We start from the raw sequence: 13,830 nt of genomic DNA, 5'->3' as shown, positions 1-13,830 counted from the left end.
CCTCCCCTCCCCTCCTCATCCATCCTCTTCCCCCCTTCACATTCAACCCCCTCCCCTGCCCCTCCCCAATCCCCTCCTCATTGCCACGTCCCCCTCCCACTCGAACCCCCTTCCCCTCCTTCCTCCCTGGCCTTCCTTTCCCCTTTACTTATGAAATATGAAGGCTAACTTTCCGTGGAGTTCTTAATAAGCTTAGAGTTTCTAGGATGGACAAGGAAAGGAGAATGCAAGACCTTCCCATATATTTTGTTCATCCTGTGTCGTAAATAACCCGCAATAAGTAACTGGTGATGCGACTGGGGTAAACCGGCGAGTAGTTATAGGAGGTAGTTGATCTGAGGTGTGTTTGTGAATCAGGGTTCTCTCTCTCTCTCACACACACACACACACACACACACACACACACACACACACACACACACACACACACACACACACACACACACACACAAATAAAAGTGAAGTTCCCCCAAACTCTAAGCCTAAGGTCACAGGAAGACATGCCTCAGACTCACTCAAGCACACGCACACAAGGACACGTACACCAAGCAATTGCACACACTCAAGGACACACACACACACGCACACAGGAACTCATGCATAGATTAACAAGGACGGATTCACGGAACACATATACATACTTACAAGAACACACACACACACACACACACACACACACACACACACACACACACACACTTCCTCATCTTACTATCATACACACACGAACACAACAAAGACCAGTTTATTTAATGAGAGAGAGAGAGAGAGAGAGAGAGAGAGAGAGAGAGAGAGAGAGAGAGAGAGAGAGATTGTTTTAAAGATGAATGCACACACCAAAATACCCTTATGGAGAGAGAGAGAGAGAGAGAGAGAGAGAGAGAGAGAGAGAGAGAGAGAGAGAGAGAGAACTTTAGAGAAACACTGGGATGGGAGTTTGAACAAGTTGTATTTTTCTTTGAGTGTGTGTAATTTTCTCCCATGTGCGTGTGCGTAAATTTCGTGTACGTGTGCATACGTAAGTGTCCTGTGTGTGTGTACTGGTATGTTATTTTCTCGTGTGTGTATGTTTTATATATTGCCCGTATGTTGTGATTGTTATTTTCTCCCATATCTGGATATGTTTATGCATGCGTGTATGTATGTATGTATGTATGTAGCCCATGTATGTACCGTGTAGTCATATGTGTACAGTATGTATGTTGCTTGAAAACGGTCATAACAACACCAAAGCCTTCACAGTACTAAGTCAACATAGGCTCAGTTCAGGAGTACCAAGGAATTTGCAGCATCATGGAGGGAAACTTACTGAAAAGGTCGAGAGAAAGCGTTGCCCTCTTTATACTCTGCTTGATATTCAGAGTGTGTGTGTGTGTGTGTGTGTGTGTGTGTGTGTGTGTGTGTGTGTGCGTGCGTGTGCGTGTGTGTGTGTGTGTGTGTGTGTGTGCGTGCGTGTGCGTGTGTGTGTGTGTGTGTGTGTGTGTGTGTGTGTGTGTGTGTGTGTGTTTAAAGCTAGATTGAGTTATTCATTTCTTGAACTGAAGGATTGGTTGCACTTTGTATTGGAAGGTTTTGTGTGTGTGTGTGTGTGTGTGTGTGTGCTGTGTGTGTGTGTGTGTGTGTGTGTGTGTGTGCTGTGTGTGTGTGTGTGTGCGCGTTTAGTCATGCCAAGTATTTTTATAATCATCCTGAGTTGCATCATTTTCCGCGTATTTTAAGAATCATGCACGTTATTATTATTATTTTTTTTCAATAATCAAGCCTTAGTTGCCTGATTTTTCTCCGTATTTTCAGAATCATGCACATTTTTTTTTTATTTGGTTTGGTTTCTGAATTTCTTTTCGTATTTTTTTAATCATGCACATTTTTTTTTTTTTTCGGTATTCAGTCTGGTTTCATCATTTTCTTTGCGTATTTTTGGAACATACACAATTTTTTTTCCTGTGTATTGGGATTGGGTTCGTAGTTCATCTTTGTATTGTATGGCTGTGTCGTTTCGTTTTGTGTGTGTGTGTGTGTGTGTGTGTGTGTGTAAGAGAAAGAGAGAGTGTGTGTAGCTTTGTGTGTGTGTGTGTGTGTGTGTGTGTGTGGTTGTGTGTAAGAGAAAGAGTGTGTGTGTAGCTTGTGTGTGTGTGGTTGTGTGTAAGAGAAAGAGTGTGTGTGTAGCTTGTGTGTGTGTGTGTGTGTGTGTGTGTGTGGTTGTGTGTAAGAGAAAGAGAGAGTGTGTGTAGCTTGTGTGTGTGTGTGTGTGTGGTTGTGTGTAAGAGAAAGAGAGAGTGTGTGTAGCTTGTGTGTGTGTGTGTGTGCGTGTGTAGCTAGATTGAGTCATTCTTTTCTGTAGGTATCGGTACAGTGCCATAACCCAAGAAATGGTTGTATATTTAATTCCGTATATTATCCTTTAAGGGTGTATACTTTTTAATATCCATGTTCCTGTGACTCAGCTGAATTAAATCATCTAACGTTAGGTGGAGTACGCCAATAATGCAAGAGTTATTCCGACCAGGAGAGGGTTAAGCTGAGATACCTATAGTTTTTCTGCTTTAGATTGATTCTCTCTCTCTCTCTCTCTCTCTCTCTTATTTTTAGTTTCTCACGCCAAATCCATGGTTATTTCGATCTTTTTTTTTCTTTTTCTTCAGTAAGCAATCAAGTGGCATAATGTTTGTGTGGGCGTGTGTGGGGGTGGAGGTGTTAAAGTTCACGTACACGCACATAAACGCATATATAAACGCACACGAAGACAAAGGACACACACACACACACACATACACACACACACACACACACACACACACACACACACACATTCAACATACATACATACATATATTCTGGTCATTCACTGAAATGAAAAATAAACACACACACACACACACACACACACAAAGGTGGTAAGGTCAAGGGGTGACATGATTGAGGGTGGGAGGCAGAGAGGGAGGGAGGAATGAGGGAAGAGGGAGGGAGGGAGTGGGGAGGAGGGAAGAGGGAGGGAGGGGGGGGATGAGAGAGGGAGATGGGAGGAGGGTTGACAGGGAGAGAGGGAGGAAGGGAGGGAAACAAGAACCATGGAGGGAGAGACTGGTGATACAGAAGAAGGGATTAAAGGGAGGGAAGGGAGAGAGGGAGATAAGCAAGAGGGAGGGAAACACGGATCTCAAGAGGGAGTGAGAAAGGGAGAAAATATAATAGGAAGGAGGGAGAGAGGGAGGGAAAACGACTTAGGGAAGTGTGAAAGGAAGGGAAGGTAAACACACACACACACACACACACACAGATAATAGGGATGTGTAAAAGGGAGGAAGGAGGGAGGAAGGGAGGGTAAACAGGGAAGGAGGGAGGAATGGAGTGTCCGGTGACAGGGAGGGAAATAGAGGCCCGGGAGGGAGGGACGAGGACTGTTGACAAGGAGGGAGAAAGGGAGAGATGAAGGGAAGGGTGGAGGGAGAGAGAGAGAGAGATGGAGGAGAGAGCGAAGAGGAGAGGAATGAGGGCGGGAGGAGAGGGGAAGAGTATGAGAGGGTGGTAGACGGAGGGGGAGGTGGAGGTAGGAAAGAGTGCAAGGGAGAAGTATGAAGGGAGGGAGAGATGAGTAAGAGAGGGAGGGAGGGAGTAGGAAGAGGGAGCGGAGGGGGTGAGAGGTGACAGAGTGCGTTGCTGAATACTTGGGTTTGGAGTGGTGCCTGTGCCTGTGCTTGTGTGTGTGTGTGTGTGTTGGTAATGGTATGATGTGGTACCTGTGAATAATGTGGTGTGGTTGGTAAGGGACATTGTTATGGTGTTGTGACAGCGTAAGAGAGGAGTGGTGTGATGACTGGTGTAATTGATATACCGTAGCTATTGTGTGTACAGTGTGGGGCAGCGTAGCGTGTGTTGCCATGTGCACAACTGGGCTACTGTACTGGTAATGTGTACGTGTATGTGTACAGGTGTGCGTCGTGGTGTACGAGTACGAAGGGGCGGGTGGTGTGATGCAGGGGTGGTGAGGGTGGGCGGGGCGGGGCGGGGCGGGGTGGGCGGTCAGCTTTAAGCCCCAGACAGCGGGTGCGTGGCCCCCCCTGCCTGTGTGTGGGTGGGGGTGAGGGAGGAGCCATGCCCGTGGACCCCGGCCACCACCGCCTCCTGCACCCCAGCCCACGGACCCGCTACACCCCGCTGCCCGCCCACAGCCCGCCCAACCCCGCCCCCGACCCCACCCCGAGGTCCACACAGGTCACCCTGGCGCCGGGGGGCCGCCCCGCCGTCACCCTGCGGCCGCAGGTGGCGCGGCCCTGCCACCGGCACCGGGGTGGGAGTGCGCCGCCTCCCTCGCGCTACTCCCGCCTTACCCCGCCGCCCCGCAACGCCGCCGCCTCGGGCCCCGCTCCCGGCCTCTTGCGCGCCGTCACCTCCCGGGGCCGCGGCTACCACGACCTGTGTGCCCCCCGGGGTTCGGGGTCGGGCGGGGGTGAGGATGACGACAGCGGGGGCAGCAGTTCCCCCAGGGCCTCCCCACAGGACTCACCAGAGGCGTCACCACCACCACCACCACGACGCAGCATACTCATCACATCAGCACTGGCTAGATCCGGTATTAGGAGGCTGGCAAGGCGAGTATACCACCACACCACACCACACCACAACACACCGTTCCGCCAGACCACACTATGTTACATTACGCTATACCACACCTCACGACTAAGTTACAAAACAGTACACACCATACAACACTACGCAGCACACATAGGTACACTACATCATACTACACTGCCTTGAAATACACTGCACTGCATTACACCACACCACACCACACCACGCTACACGCTACAGTACAGTGCAGTACAGTACACTACATCATACTACACTGCCTTGAAATACACTGCACTGCATTACACCACACCACACCACACCACACCACACCACACCACACCACGCTACACGCTACAGTACAGTGCAGTACAGTACACTGCACCACACTTGTAACATCAACATACCACACCACATCGGTAACATCAACACGCACCACACTGCGCCACACAGAACCACACTAATACATTCAGTCCACATCACACCACACCACACCACCACACGGCAACGGTACTTCCACACCACACCACACCACACCACCACACGGCAACGGTACTTCCACACCATACCACACCACAGCACACCACCACACGGCAACGGTACTTCCACACCATACCACACCACACCACACCACCACACCGCAACGGTACTTCCACACCACACCATACCACACCACACCACCACACCGCAACAGTACTTCACACCACACCACACCTCACCACACACCGTTCCGGCCATGTAACAGTACCTGTCGTATAGTTAATGGTATCACACACACACACACACACACACACACACACACACACACACACACACACACACACACACACACACACATCTAGGGACTCTATTAATTCTCTCTCACGTGATGCTTGGAAAAGGATGTACACCATTTTATTTCACTTATTTTTTGCCACTATAACGTATGATGCCATAGAGAGAGAGAGAGAGAGAGAGGTCCGAGTTTAAGAGTAGATGGCCTGCCTACTTCCAGAGAGGCAGTAGATAAATGAAGAAAATAGATGAAAAAGGGAAGGCTATAGAATATGAAGGATATACGATATTTAGACGGAAAGGAGAATGAGAAATCTGAATACTGGGGAAGGAGGGAGAAGAGCGTGCTAAGATGGTATGGCTATGTACTGTACAAGGTAGTAGTAGTAGTAGTGGTGGTGGTAGTAGTAATGGTAGCAGTAATAGTATTGGTGGTGGTAGTAGTAGTAGTGATAATAGTAGTAGTAGTTGCAACCCCCAGTCTCATCTACGCTTGAACCTGGTGTATTGCAGGCTGTAGTTGAGGTGAAAGGGTTTATGTGAGTGAGTGTGGGAGGAGGCGTGGTAGGCCAAGAAGGTGGCTGGATATGGTAAAGGTGAAACAAGGCCAGGTATGCAAGATGAAGCTAAGGAATCGCAAAAGGATCTTATTATTTTTTTTTATGCATTTACGTACTTATGTATGTGTGTATGTATGTTTGTATGTATGTATGTATTTATGTACGTATTTATGTATGTATGTGGATGGATGACGTTTATATGGAGGTGCAGAGGACAAATTCTGTACCTTTTATTTTTTTTATTTTTTATTTTTTTTTAGACTAGGGAGAAAATAGTCATGGAACTCCAGATATTAAAACTTCTCGCCATTTCACAACGACAGGTTTTATTAAGCTGAAGAAAATCGTCTGGGGGTAGCATGGGTCAGGCTGGAAAAGAGGTCATCGTACTGATGGGGTGAGGAGAGAACCCCCTCACCCCATTGCACTTATTCGGGGGGGGAGGGGGGAGAGGGGTAAGAGAGAGGGAAGTCGCTGATAATGGAGATTGAAATTGATGGAAGTGGGGAGGGAGGAGGGAATGAATGAGAGAGAGAGGATGAAACATGAAAAGAAAGTGGGTATCATGGAGAGAAAGAGAGGAGAGCATAAAGAGAATAAAGAAAGAAGGAGGGAGGAAGGGAAGGAAATAAATGAAGGAAGGAGGGATGGATGGAAGAATGAAGAAGGAAGGGAGAGTAAAGAGGGAAACGAAAAGAAAGAGGAAGGACGAAGGGAAGAAAGGATGGAAGTATGCAGAGGAGACGGGAAAGAAGGGAGGGAACGAGAGAAGTGAAGGAAGAAGGGGGGGGGGAGGAAGAGAGGGAAGGAGGGAAGAAGTAAGAAGAAGCACGGGAACATGAATAGGAAAGTAGGGAGGGAGGTAAGAAGGGAGGGAATGGAGAGTGAGAGGATAAAGAAGAGAGAAACATGCCTAGGAAAGAAGAGACAAAAGCAAGGAGGGAGGAAAGAAAGTGGGGAGGAGGTGAGAGAGGGAGGGAGAGGGTGAGGGAATGGAGAGAATGGGAGGGCAAAGAATAGTGAAACACGGAGAGGAAAGGAGAGGTGACGGAGGGAAGAAAGGAGGAAGGGGGAGGGAAGTAATAATGGAAGGAAGATGGGAGAGAGTGAAAAGGCAAAGAAAAGAGAGAAACATGAATAGGAAAGGAGGGAGGGATGAAAGAAAAGGAGGAGAGGCGGAGGAAGGATGAAAGAAGGTGAAGAAGGGAGGGAGGGAGTGGAGAGATTGAGAGGGCAAAGGTGATGACCCGCGGAAGGTCAGCATTTACATGTCACATCGGGGTCACCACATAGCATTATTGACTCAGGTAAATGGGAACGTGACTCGCTGAGCAGGCAGCGGTACACAGGTGGGCAGAGGTGAGAGAGTGGAGGTGTAGAAGTGTAGGTATTTTTTCATTCACAGGCAGGTAGAGGTCGGAGATGTGAGTGTAGTTAGTGTACTTTTTATTCACAGGTAGGAAAAGGTGAGAAAATGGGGGTGTAAAAGTGTAGGTATTATTTTTACTCACAGATAGGAAGAGGTGAGAGAATGAAAGTGTAGAAGTGTAGATTAGTTTTTATTCACAGGTAGGATGATGTTAGAGAATGACGGTGTAGAATTGTAGGTATTATTTTTATTCACAGGTAGGTAGAGGTGAGAGAATGGGAGTGTAGTTATTTATTTTTTTATTTTTTTATTCACAGGTAGGTAGAGGTGAGAGAATGGGAGTGTAGTTTTTTATTTATTTTTTATTTATTGAAAGAATGGGTGTAGTTATTTTTATTTTTATTTTTTTTGTTCATAGGTAGGAAGAGGTGAGAGAATGGGAGTGTAGTTATTTTTTTATATTTTTTTATTCACAGGTAGGTAGAGGTGAGAAAATGGAAGTGTAGTTTTTTATTTATTTTTTATTTATTTTTATTCACAGGTGGGTAAAGGTGGGAGAATGTGAGAGTGGATATAATGGATTAGTTGGAAAGGAGGGAGGGAAGGAGAGAGGTGAAGGAAGAGGGGAGAGAATGAGGAGAGGGAGGGAGGGAAGAAGGAAGAAAGGAGAGGAATGAAGGGAAGAAGGGAGGGGAAGGAGAGAGATGAAGAAGGGAGGGAATAAGGAGAGGGAGGGAGGGAAAAAGGAAGAAGGGGAGGAAGAAGGAAGAAAGGAGAGGGAAGAAGGGAGGGAAGAAGAAACTGTTACTTGTCATAAAACTGATTATCTCTCCGTCGTGATTGCTGAGTTGTATGAGATGAGCTCCGAAATATGATGCTAGTCACGAAGAAGTGCAATGGAAGGGTTGTAGAGCAGGACGAAAATGAGGAACGATTGGTTGGTTAGTAGGTGTTGGTAGATAGGAAATGTAAGTAGGAAAGGAGGTAGGTAGGTAGATAGGAAATGTAAGTAGGAAAGGAGGTAGGTAGGTAGGTAGATAGGAAATGTAAGTAGGAAAGGGGGTAGGTAGGTTGATAGGTACTGTAGGTAGGTAAGTAGATGGGTATTGAAGAAGGCTGATAGGAAGCAATGTAAGTAGGAAAGGAGGTAGGCAGGTAGATGGCATTAAGGAAGATTGGTTGGTTAGTAGAAGTGCTGGTAGGTAGGAAACGTAAGTAGGAAAGAAGGTAGATATGTATTTAGGTTGATAGGTAAGTAGGTGGGTATTAAGGAGGTTGGTAGGTTAGTAGAAGTGTTCGTAGGTAGGACATGTAAGTAGGTAAGGAGGTAGGTAGGTAGGTATTAAGGAAGCCATTTAGGGATAGAGGGAGGCAGGTAGTTAATTAAAACGGAGGTAGGTGGGGTAGTAGGTAGGTGTGTAGGTAGGTCAGTAGGCAAGTAAGTAGTCACTAGGTTGGTAGGTAGATTTAAGGTAGTAGTTAGGTAGGTAGGTACGGTATAGGTAAGTAGGTAGACTAGATTCAGTATTTAGTAAGTAGGTAGGTAGGTAGGGTAATGGTCAGCAGGTAGGTAGGTAGGGAATCAACAAGCCTCTTGTAGGTAGGTCTGAAGAATACAGATAGGCGTAAGTACATTGGTTAGTAGATAGATGTAAATAGATAAATAAGTACAGTATCTCTAGTAGGTTGGTAGGTCAGTAGGGAATGTGTAGGTAAACAAGTTAGTAGATGTAAGTTAATTGGTTAGTAGGTAGGTACTAGGTTGGTTTAGTAGATAGGTAGTAGGTAGGTAAGTAGGCAGGGATAAGGTGTACGTAGAATGGTTAGTAGGCAGGGTAAAGTGTAAGTAGATTGGTTAGTAGGTAGGTAAGTAGGCAGGTATAAAGTGTAAGTAGATTGGTTAGTAGGTAGGTAAGTAGGCAGGTATAAAGTGTAAGTAGATTGGTTAGTAGGTAGGTAAGTAGGCAGGTATAAAGTGTAAGTAGATTGGTTAGTAGGTAGGTAAGTAGGCAGGTATAAAGTGTAAGTAGATTGGTTAGTAGGTAGGTAGGTAGGTTGTTGATTGGCTCCGGGGAGAGAGAGAGGGTAAAAAACATTTATTTCCCCATTGTGTTATTCACTACTTGGCAACCCCATACCTCGTCACGGAAGGGGAGAGAGAGAGAGAGAGAGAGAGAGAGAGAGAGAGAGAGAGGAGGAGGAGGAGGAGGAGGAATGGAAGAGGTGGAAGGTGAAAGGGAGAGAAGACGGAAGTGAGGGAGAAAAGGTCGGGGGGGGGGAGATAGATGAGGAATGGAAAATGGAAGGTGAAAGGGAGGGAAGAGAGGAGAGAGAGAGAGAGAGAGAGAGAGGATTAAACATGTCCATATATCGTGATGGTAGAGAGAGAGAGAGAGAGAGAGAGAGAGAGAGAGGATTAAACAGGTCAATATATCGTGATGGTAGAGAGAGAGAGAGAGAGAGAGAGAGAGAGAGAGAGAGAGAGAGGATTAAACAGGTCCATATATCGTGATGGTAGAGAGAGAGAGAGAGAGAGAGAGAGAGAGAGGATTAAACAGGTCCATATATCGTGATGGTAGAGAGAGAGAGAGAGAGAGAGAGAGGATTAAACAGGTCCATATATCGTGATGGTAGAGAGAGAGAGAGAGAGAGAGAGAGAGGATTAAACAGGTCCATATATCGTGATGGTAGAGAGAGAGAGAGAGAGAGAGAGAGGATTAAACAGGTCCATATATCGTGATGATAGGGGAGGGAAGGGAGAGGAGAGGGGAAGGGAATGGAGGGGAGAAGAGGAGGAAAAGGAGGGGAGGTGAGGAGAGGGGAAGGGAGTGGAGGGGAGAAGGGGAGGAAAGGGAGGGGTTGAGAAGGGAGAAGAAGGTGATAGGTAGAGGAAAGGGAGGGGAAGAGAAGGGGAAAAGGTGATGGGTAGGGGAAGGGGAGAGACAGGGGAGGAGAGGAAAGGGGAGAGGATGAAAGGATTTAACCTGGCCATATATCGCGAAGGGAGAAGGGAGATTAGGCCGAGGAAGGGAGAGGTGAGAAGCAAGGGAGTTACACAGATCACACAGACTTGGCGGTCCTTAGGAGGTGGTCTGCCCTTGATATTATGAGGAGATTAAGTCTAGAAAAGGAGGAGGAAAAAGGAAAAAGAAAAATGAAGAAAAGGGAAGAAGAAAAATGAAGAAAAAGAGATACATAGACAACACAGACTCAGCGGTTCGTCAGTGTGATCAGACCTGTTATACTCATTTTAATTTCACTTGGCCAAAAATTACCAGGCGTGTCTCTCCGTCTTGCATGCTAAACACTAGAATTTAGGGCTAGTCACGAAGAAGTGCCATGGAAAGGATGTAGGGCTAGTCACGAAGAAGTGCCATGGAAAGGATGTAGAGCCGTAGCCTTATCTTTTCCTGCCGTTGGGTTGCGTGGAATAAGCAGCAAAAGGACGAAAATCTGGGCCAGGTTAAGGTGAAAAGAGTATATTTGAAAAGCCTAATCCGTATCGGTCGGCTCACAGACGCCTTAAATGGCCGGTCAGCTATATCGATTTTTTTTTCTTTTTTTTCAATTTATGTTTTACGGTTTCTGAATGGCAGGTAAGTCGTAGGAACCTGAGAACACCTTTTTTTTTGGGGGGGGGAGGGGGGAACTGACCCGCCCCCAGCCGGTGTCTCACGCTTGGGTACAGGTGTGGAAGGCTTTGGGAGTGTAGCGTGGGAAAGTGTATGTGGAAATATGTGTTGTTAGATTGTTAGAGTGACTGTGCTAGTGAAAGAGTGTGTATATGGTACCGGTATTAATAGTAGTGGTGGTAGTAGTTGTAGTACTAGTCGTAATAGTAGCTGTTGTAGTAATAGTAGTAGTAGTTGCTGTTGTAGTAATAGTAGTAGTAGTTGCTGTTGTAGTAATAGTAGTGGTAGTAGTTTTTGTTGTAGTAATAGTAGTAGTAGTTGTTGCGGTAATAGTAGTAGTAGTTGTTGTTAGAGTAATATATAGTAGTATTTGTTGTAGTGATAGAAGTAGTAGTAGTAGTAGTTGTTGTTGTTGTATTAATAGTAGTAGTTCCAGTCCACCATCTTCCTGTAGGGGGATAGGGAGGGAAACTGAGGGATGTTTGTGTAACTGGGCAGTGGAGCCGCCCAGTTATATCAGTGCCACCACGTGAAGGTATCCCTCTCCAGCGCCAGGGCAATAATAGGAGTGTACACAGAAAGAGCCAAGATATAACAAGGCCAAAATTTCCATATAATTATTTGTGACGCGTATGATTTAATGTGTTTGGCATCTGTGTATTTATGTATTACGGTTTCTGAAGGGCAGCTGGCAATAGATAGATAGATAGATAGTATTTCTGTATGCTGGATGCACTCTATAATGTGGCATGCAGGCTAAACGCATCTATAGCAAGTTTTCATTGTGTCTTATGTCGCCTTGTAATTTATATGCTTTTCTATAATTGCAAAAAATTTAAAATAAAGACTGATAGATATATAAATAGACAGACAGAGATAGATAGATAGATAGATAGAGAGAGAGAGAGAGAGAGAGAGAGAGAGAGAGAGAGAGAGAGAGAGAGAGAGAGGAAGTTGAAAAAAATGGAAAATTGGGAGAGAGAGAGAGAGAGGACAGGTCAGAGAAGGAGAAGAGGGAGAAAAAGAGTTCAGTGGAGAGAATGAAGGAGGGGTGAGGGGAGGTGAGAGGGGAGGGAAACGAGGTGATTGAGGGAGAGAAGGAGGGAGGGGTGAGGGAAAATGAGGTGAGGTAATGACAGGGGGAGAGAAAGGGGGAAGGAAAAATGGAGACAGGGAAATAAAGGTGAGGGAGAATGGAGAGGGGAAAGAAGCTTGAGAGAGAGAGTAAAAGGGAAAGAAAGGTGAGGGAGAATGGGGAAAGGAAGGTTGAGAGAAAGAGAGAGAGAGAGTGTAAGAGGGAAAAAAAGGTGAGGGAAAATTGAGAAAGGAAGGTTAAAGAGAGAGAGAGAGAGAGAGAGAGAGAAAGTAAATGGGAAAGAAAGGTGAGGGAGAGTGGGGAAAGGAAGGAAGATTAGAGAGAGAGGGGGGGGAAACAAGAGGGGTAGAGAGAAATTATAGTCAGATCGATACAGTAAGGTGATACAGCCACTGATGACTCTATCTATCCTTCTATCTATCTGTCTGGAGTCTTATATCTATTCATCTGTCTGTCTGTATGTCTCTTGCTATTTATCTATCTGTCTGTGTGTCCGTGTGTTTTTATATGTACGTGTTTTGATGGTGTTTTTTTTTTTTTTTTTTTTTTTAATTATGACATCCCCATTCTCTCTCTCTCTCTCTTTTTTTTTTTTTCTCTCTCTCTCTCTCTCTCTCTCTCTCTCTCTCTCTCTCTCTCAGATTTTAGTGACGTATAGAACTAAAATTATCATGTAGTAGGGAAAATCGTGATGCCTTTCTCTCTCTCTCTCTCTCTCTCTCCTTTTATAGACTATAAAAGCTGGTCAGTAGTAGGTACAGCTTTTAGGATGGGAAGGGGTGAAGGAAGGAGGGAGGGAGAGAAGGAAGGAAGGAGGAGTTGTAAGGAAAAAATGGAAAGTAGGAAGAAAGATAGATATGAGAGAGAAGAGGAGGAAACAGAGGAAGCATTGAGGAAAGGAGGAAGAAAGGGAGGTAAGAGTGAAAGAAGGAATGAGAGAAAGAAAAGGGAAGAAAAGATAGGGAGGAAGGAAGGTGAGAGAAGAAGAGAAGAGAGAGACGGGGAAAGCCGGAAGGAAGAAATAAGTGAAAGATGAAGGAAGGAAGTAAAGGGAAGGGAAGGAAGGAATGAAAGGGAAGGAAGGAAGAAATGAAAATGAATGAATGAAAGAAGGAAGGAAGGCAAGAAAGGAAGGTAGTTATTAAAATCGAAGAAAACGGGAAAGAATGGGAAACAACAGAGAATGGAAAAATATAAAAGAATGAAATGAACAAGAAAAAGGAAGAAAAATAATTGAAAGAAGGATGGAAGGAGAAAGAATGAAGGAAAGAAGCATAGAAGGAGGGAAGAAAGGAAAGATTATTAATGAAGTAGGAAGGGAGAAGAAAGAAGGAAGGAAGAAAGGAAGAAGGGAAGGAAAGGGAGGGAGGAAGGAAGGTAAGGGAGGGAGGGAGGAAGAAGAGAGTGAAAGAAGGATAGAGAGAGAGGGAGGGAGGGAGGAAAGAAGGAAGGAAGGAAGGAGAGGGTGGAGGGAAGGAAAGGAGGAGGCCAATGAGAAAGAAAGAAAAGAATAAGGATCGACGTTAAGGCCTCTTCGGTATTTAATGAGAGAGAGAGAGAGAGAGAGAAATGATAAAAATGAAGAACTGGGGTTTCATGTAAAATAGGCAAGCTGGAGAGAGAGAGAGAGAGAGAGAGAGAGAGAGAGAGAGAGAGAGAGAGAGAGTACTTATTGCAGGTGTTTGGGGAGGAATTAAGGAGCTAGTATCTTCTTACGTCCTCCTGACCTGCTTACCGACGGAGGAAAGGAGAGAAGGAGGAAAGAGGGAGGGAAGGAGGAAAGTGGGAGGGAATAATGGAGAGAAGGAGGAAAGTGGGAGGGAATGATGGAGG

General features: G+C 45.7%; 1 protein-coding gene across 2 annotated transcripts in view; it reads left to right on the top strand.

Moving 5' to 3' along the window:
* Positions 1–13,830, top strand: part of LOC145408529 (uncharacterized) — a 229,125-nt gene that overhangs the window by 95,986 nt on the left and 119,309 nt on the right. The window contains exon 1 of one of the 2 annotated variants that reach the window (XM_080279262.1): positions 4,324–4,589. The exons of the other annotated variant lie outside the window; for it this stretch is intronic. The gene's annotated coding sequence lies outside the window, so the exon portion shown is untranslated. Of the gene's footprint in view, positions 1–4,323; positions 4,590–13,830 lie in introns of those variants that run through there. 2 annotated transcript variants of the gene reach the window in all.

The sequence above is a fragment of the Coenobita brevimanus genome, chromosome 77, assembly GCF_032717465.1.
Source record: "Coenobita brevimanus isolate Jiangsu-jjx chromosome 77, ASM3271746v2, whole genome shotgun sequence".
Classification (NCBI taxonomy): Eukaryota; Metazoa; Arthropoda; class Malacostraca; order Decapoda; family Coenobitidae; genus Coenobita; species Coenobita brevimanus.
Note: the sequence above shows the minus strand (reverse complement) of the source record. Positions and strands in the feature narration are given on the sequence as shown.